Below are 6,474 nucleotides of genomic sequence, written 5' to 3'. Positions count from 1 at the left end.
GGCACTATTCACAATAGCAAAGACTTGGAATCAACCCAAATGTCCATCAGTGACAGACTGGATTAAGAAAATGTGGCACATATACACCATGGAATACTATGCAGCCATAAAAAAGGATGAGTTTGCGTCCTTTGTAGAGACATGGATGCAGCTGGAAACCATCATTCTGAGCAAACTATCACAAGAAGAGAAAACCAAACACCGCATGTTCTCACTCATAGGTGGGAACTGAACAATGAGCTCACTTGGACTCGGGAAGGGGACCATCACACACTGGGGCCTATCATGGGGAGGGGGGAGGGGGGAGGGATTGCATTGGGGAGTTATACCTGATACAAATGATGAATTGATGGGTGCTGACGAGTTGATGGGTGCAGCACACCAACATGGCACATGTATACATATGTAACCTGCACGTTATGCACATGTACCCTAGAACTTAAAGTATAATAAAAAAAAAAAAAAAAAAAAAAGAAACGCAACTGAAGACTTTTAACAACATGTTGGAAGCTGAATTCAAATAGAAAATAAATATGACAAAGAATAAGATGTACAAATAAAATATTCAAATTTTGCTGGAGAAAATAGTAAACAATTTATGAAAAACAAACCTGAAAAGGTTTTGAAAAAAAAGTAAATTTAAACATAGTGTACTCTGTGGCTGAGGAATGATACAATTATGCATTTGGATAATGGGACGGGATTAGTAGATGTGTTTCTTTTTTTTTTTTTTGAGAGGAAGTGAATAATCTATCAAATGTATATTTTTAATAATTGGACATTGTAATGGTGAAACGTATGTGCCTACTTGACTGGATCATGAGTGCCCAGATATTTGATTAAACATTATCTGGGTGCATCTGTTTCTAGCCTTGGAGGCTTCTTAAAACTGCAGCGATAAAACAACAGACAAACAACACATTTTTGTGACTTATTGTCATGATCAAGTGTCTGAATTCTTGGCAACAACTGTGGTTTGACAGTTCAGTGATTCTAATATTAAGCTAGGTTTTAGAACCACTGCAGTAGGTAAGTTCAGCAAAAGCAGACAGACTGGTAAAGACTTACAAATGTGCCTTGGCAAATAATCCAGTCATTACCTATTATTTTATGTGTTTACTGTATGAAAATCACCATTTGGTTAGGCAGTTTTGTGCCTATGTTATTTGTGGCTTTTTCTTAGCAAGCAACAGGAAACAATTCTTACTTAACTAAAACAAGAAAGGGGTGAGGTTACTTGAAGGATGGGGCATGACTCTAATAGAGAAAAGAAATATAGCCAAACCTGAAAGACCCCATTAGTCTTCCAGACCAGGATAGCAGAGAGATGAGGCCTTTCAGGTTTACTATTATTGGGATAAATCAGTTCCACCCATTTCACTATTCTTATCAATCTTCTCAAGATTCAAATTCTCAAAAAGGAGAGGCTGACTGGCCAAGTGGATCACCTGTTTTTTTTGTTGTTGTTTTTTTGTTTGTTTTTTCAAGAAGGATAGTAAAGACAGTACAATGAGCAAAGGGTAGTTTTCCAAAGGGAGGGAAAAATGGGATTTCATTGCTATTGAAGAGGAAATAGATGATAAACAGTCAGAAGTCATAGATATTCAATGAAAACTCCACTTTTCTTTCACACACCCTCATATTACTATGAACACAATGGAACATTAATCCTTTATGAAAATTTCCAACATAGAAAAGTTCAAATATATGTATCATCAGATGATAATTATATCCATTAGCAAAGGCTTTCCTACATGGTTCCTTTAGTGAACAATCTTCCTTATTGTATTATAATATCACTCTATCAACAAATATGGCTTCACAAACATTTTTCAGTTGTCCATCATCACTATAGAAAGGAGTATACACCTCTACTGTGCTTGGGAGCTTCAGGATCTCTTTTATCTTCATTAGTATTATATTATGTTACTCTGTTAAATATAGTTCAGTGAAAACATAAGTTGGCAATGGGACTGGTTGTTTAGAAGAGTTGCTAAAGCTTAAAGGAAACTAAGCTAGCCAAGGAGAGGCCTAGGGCTCTCCCAGCTTAATGCTTATTATTGGTAGCAGAGGTTCTTTTGGAAATGCATTATTTCAAAATTGTGTACTTTGTCTTTTCTACATATCCTTCAAAACACCTTATTACCACTGCTGAGTACTTTTTTTTTCTTTTATTATTTCTTTCTTTTTTTTGTAACTTCCAGTTTAGAAGGCACTTAGGAATGTTTGGAACACATTGGATGCAAATGTCTGTATGAACATGCTGATTGTCATAGTAGCTTCTATAGTTTTCTATGTATAAACATTATGATTTCTTCTTAGAAGATGACTACAGAGTATAAATATTCACGTAAAAATATATCAGAACACATATGGTACTATGTATTAAGAAAGAAACAGATTATAGTCATCTTCCAGAAAGACAAAAAGCTTGACTTAATCTTCCAAGAAGACATAGATCTCAGATCAGATGAGAAATCTTTTAGTAAATCAAGCTAAAATAGCTCTTTGTAACAGCACAGTGTTTCTGTGGTAGATAAATGTTTCATTTACTCAAAATGAGGTTTTTTTGAAAATAAAAATGGCTTCCTCTAGAAGATTAATTTCTTTAACTTGGGTGGATCAAATGCAGAAAGGAATATGAACATACATTGCTGTAAACAAGAGAACTCTCAAAAGACTTTCCCAAATGTCTAATTTGACCCTTCTCATAGATCTTTGAAGTAAATAGAGGGACAATATTATCTGAAAAATAATAAATTAAGGATAGAGAAGACCTCCAATTCTATGCTATAGATGGTTCTTATGATGGGGTAACATCTCAATAAACCCATTGTAAGTTGAAAATATCATATGCCAAAAAATGTATTTAATGCACCTAACCTACCAAACACCGTGGCTTAGACTAGCTTACCTTAAATGAGCTCAGAACACTTACATTAGCCTAGAGCTGGACAAAGTTATCTAACACAGTGAGTATTTTATAATGAAGTGTGACTATCTCATGTAATTTATTACATACTGTATTAAAGTGAAAACAGAACGGTTGTATGGGTACTTGTACAGATTCTACTGAATGTGTGTATCACTTCCACATGGTTGTAAAGTTGAAAAAACCTAAGTGAAACCATCATAACTCATGGATCATATGTAGTTTGAAATTATCTGCTCACTGAACATGATCAATGGTACTGCATAAAACATAAAAGCATACCCTGAGAGCTTATGAGTTTGTGAAGCATTCCTGAAACAAGATCCAGGGTAAAGGGGAAATTCAAAGAAGTAAGTCTGAGAAACTTTTCCCTTGGAGATTAAGTAATTGGTAAAGGAAGTTCAATGGCTGGGACATATATCCAAGCATATGACAGCCTTGTATTGCTTGGATGATAAAATGTATATTGAATTCATGGAGGGTACATCCTGGGATTAAAGATTAGTTGGAAATAATTCAGCCTTTCCAGAGGTGGTAAGGCAGTTCAAATAATTTTAAAACCTAAAATTGGATTATTTTATTTCTGATTGCTAGTGTCTCCAGGCACTTTGCCAGAGAAAAAATAAATTTTCTTTACTGCAAAGTATTGCTACAAAAAATTGTAAACTAAATGTCTGATACACAATGCAAAATAACAAATCATGATAAAAGGAGTAAAAACATAATAGAAAATCAGTAGAAACAAATTAAAATTAAAAAGTCTAAAAGGGCTGCAAAAAATGTATCAGAAAAAAATGTAATTAACAAACTGAACAAAATGTACATACAGAATGCTGCATCACAAAACTGAGGAATACTTTTTTATAAATAACAAGCACACACAGGAAATTTACAAAACATTATTACCTAGGTTTGGCTTTTCACTAAGAGAACTCACAGAACCCAGCAAAGAGTTATCCTCATGGCTATGAATTATTACTGCGAAAGGGCACTGTTATGGACTGAGTTATGTCCCCCAACCAACCCAGATTTGTATTTTGAAGACTTAACCTCCACTACTCAGAATGTTATTGCATTTAGAGGTAGGGTCCTTAAAGAGGTGCTTAAGTGAAAACGAGGCTGTAAGGGCAGGCCCTAATCCAACATGACTGATGTCTTTATGAAAAACAAAAATGGTCACAAAAGAGACACTTGGGACATGTATACACAGAGAAACAGCCACACAAGGGCACAGCAAGAAGGTAGACATCTGTAAGCCAATAAGAGAGGCCTCAGGAGAAACCAGACCTGTCAACATCTTAATCTCAGGTTTCTAGCCTCCAGAACTGTGAGAAAATAAATTTCTGTTGTTTAATCCATCCAGACTATGGTATTTTCTTATGAGAGCGCTTGTAAACAAATATAGGCACCAAGAAAAATCAGCAAAGGGAAAAAGGCATATGGAGTAAAGTCCAGAGGAAACCAGATGAGAACTTGCAAGTGTCCACCTGCTGGGTCTACCCCTTGTCATCCAGATTATTTACTGCAAAACTATGAGCAGGAAGACTCCAGGTAATAGAAGGAGACCAAACTGAATTGTTGATCTCACAGAGGAACTTTAGTTGTCATAGATTTATTTAGTTAAAACAAATCCCATTAACCATAGAAGTTTACTTTTAAAAGCTAGGCGACTTCCTTCTTCAGCTTCTGCGTGATGCTTTTTTCCTCCTGGCTCAAGGCAAGAATTCAGGCACAGCCTAACTCTGGCCAGTAAGTTGAAACTGATATGCATGCCTTCCAGGGCTGAAGCAGCATCATGATACTTAGGATATATATACACACAAGAAACACAATCCCAGAGGGAACATGGTACCCCATGATGACAGAGTTTACAATTGTTAGGGGTTCTCCAGAGGGATAACATTAGTCAGGCAGTAAATTTAACAGGGCTCCTGATGTGATTTCTCACCACGGAGCTTATCACTCTAGGATTCTCAGTTCACTTCACTCAGTTTAGTCCTTGCTTTCAGAAGAACCACCTGAGGCAGTTAGTTCTAAACATTTCACTTGTCCCTGACACCAGTTCACCTTCCTTTCAGATGTGGAAGCATCTGGTGGTTTTCTGTGTGGAAAGTGCTGGGGCTAACCCCTGCTGTCTCAGAGTCAGGTGTGATCATAGGCTCAGTGGTAGATTAAATTCAAAATGCTCAGAGCGGCATGGAAAGTCAACATTGGGGATTTTTTTCTGTTCTTTTTCCTTGGGAGTAGAGAAAGCTTCCAGTAATAGTTTTGACAAACAAACATCATTGCCTTTCCACTTCTCCATGCCTACCCTGGTGCAAAGATTTTGTTTTTCCTTGTTGTTATAAGGTTAATGTGTTCTTTTAGCAATTATAACTTCATACTTTTTCAATTATTTCCCAATCTCACTGACGTATTTCATCTTTTTCAAATTTTCATACAAGAGGAGCAAAAGTATTTTCTTAGAAAAATATATTTCTGTACAACTTAATCAGAAAGATGCATCATGTTTAGGAACTGGTTAGGATAAAATCCTGAAGTACAAAAAATAAAATTAGTTTACATAACTTTCCCTCCCTTCTATTATAACCATTTACCTAGTACGCATTCTATAAATGATCACACTTTTCTGGGGATGGTTGTATTTAGTAGTAAATTTTCCTTGCTGATATGTGTGTACCAGGAGAAAGATGCAGAAAATAGACTGAAGCCATCAGTTTATCACTGTAATGTATGGCTGATCCAGAAAGCTAAACACAAGTCAGCAATGGTTTGTGAGGTATCCCTCAGGAGGTCAAGATCTCCTGTGACGTGTCTTTCTACCAACTTCCAGATTCTAGCCCAGATCAGAAACAGAAATACAAGCAGTATCAGAAATATAGAGTTGACTAGGAGCTCAATGTTACATAGTCCCACCAGAGAATGAGCCCTTTTTGTGGGCATTTGTACATGGCACAGATGGTCCAGTCAACAACAAGGATATTGTCATAGTTTATGTGCCCACAGAGGGGAATTTTAAATTTGTAACAGTCTTAGAATTTTAGTTCTGTTCATTAAGCTGATGCTTGCTTTTAGTTCAACTTAGCCTATGGTGAGTCCAAAACAGCCTGTAACAGACAATACTAGATTTCAGCTTAGAGTCATATCCAGGTAATTAGGATACATAAATTCAGATTCTTTAAAAAGTCAGCGAATTTTCTTCAGCATCAGTAAAGTTGTGATGCTATAGGACCTATGATTCACATCTGAGTGACAAGCAAGATTTTGTTGAGCTTTTTTGTCTTGTTAGTCTGAGTCCAAATTGACCCACTCAAAAATATGCACATTACATTAGAAAATCATCAGCCTCTAAGAGTCAGATCGCTGACTTATAAGGGCTCATTAGCAACTAAAAATTGTTTACGATGTCGGAAGTGCACCTCAATTTGGATATTGACTCTCCGTTAATGCTATCTTTCTTTATTCAGAAAGCATAACACTAGGCAAAATCAGAGCCAAAAGCATGTGTTACAAAGACATATTTTGTCTTAAATGCTTAACGA

This window comes from Piliocolobus tephrosceles, chromosome 11 (assembly GCF_002776525.5).
Source record: "Piliocolobus tephrosceles isolate RC106 chromosome 11, ASM277652v3, whole genome shotgun sequence".
Lineage (NCBI taxonomy): Eukaryota > Metazoa > Chordata > Mammalia > Primates > Cercopithecidae > Piliocolobus > Piliocolobus tephrosceles.
Note: the sequence above shows the minus strand (reverse complement) of the source record.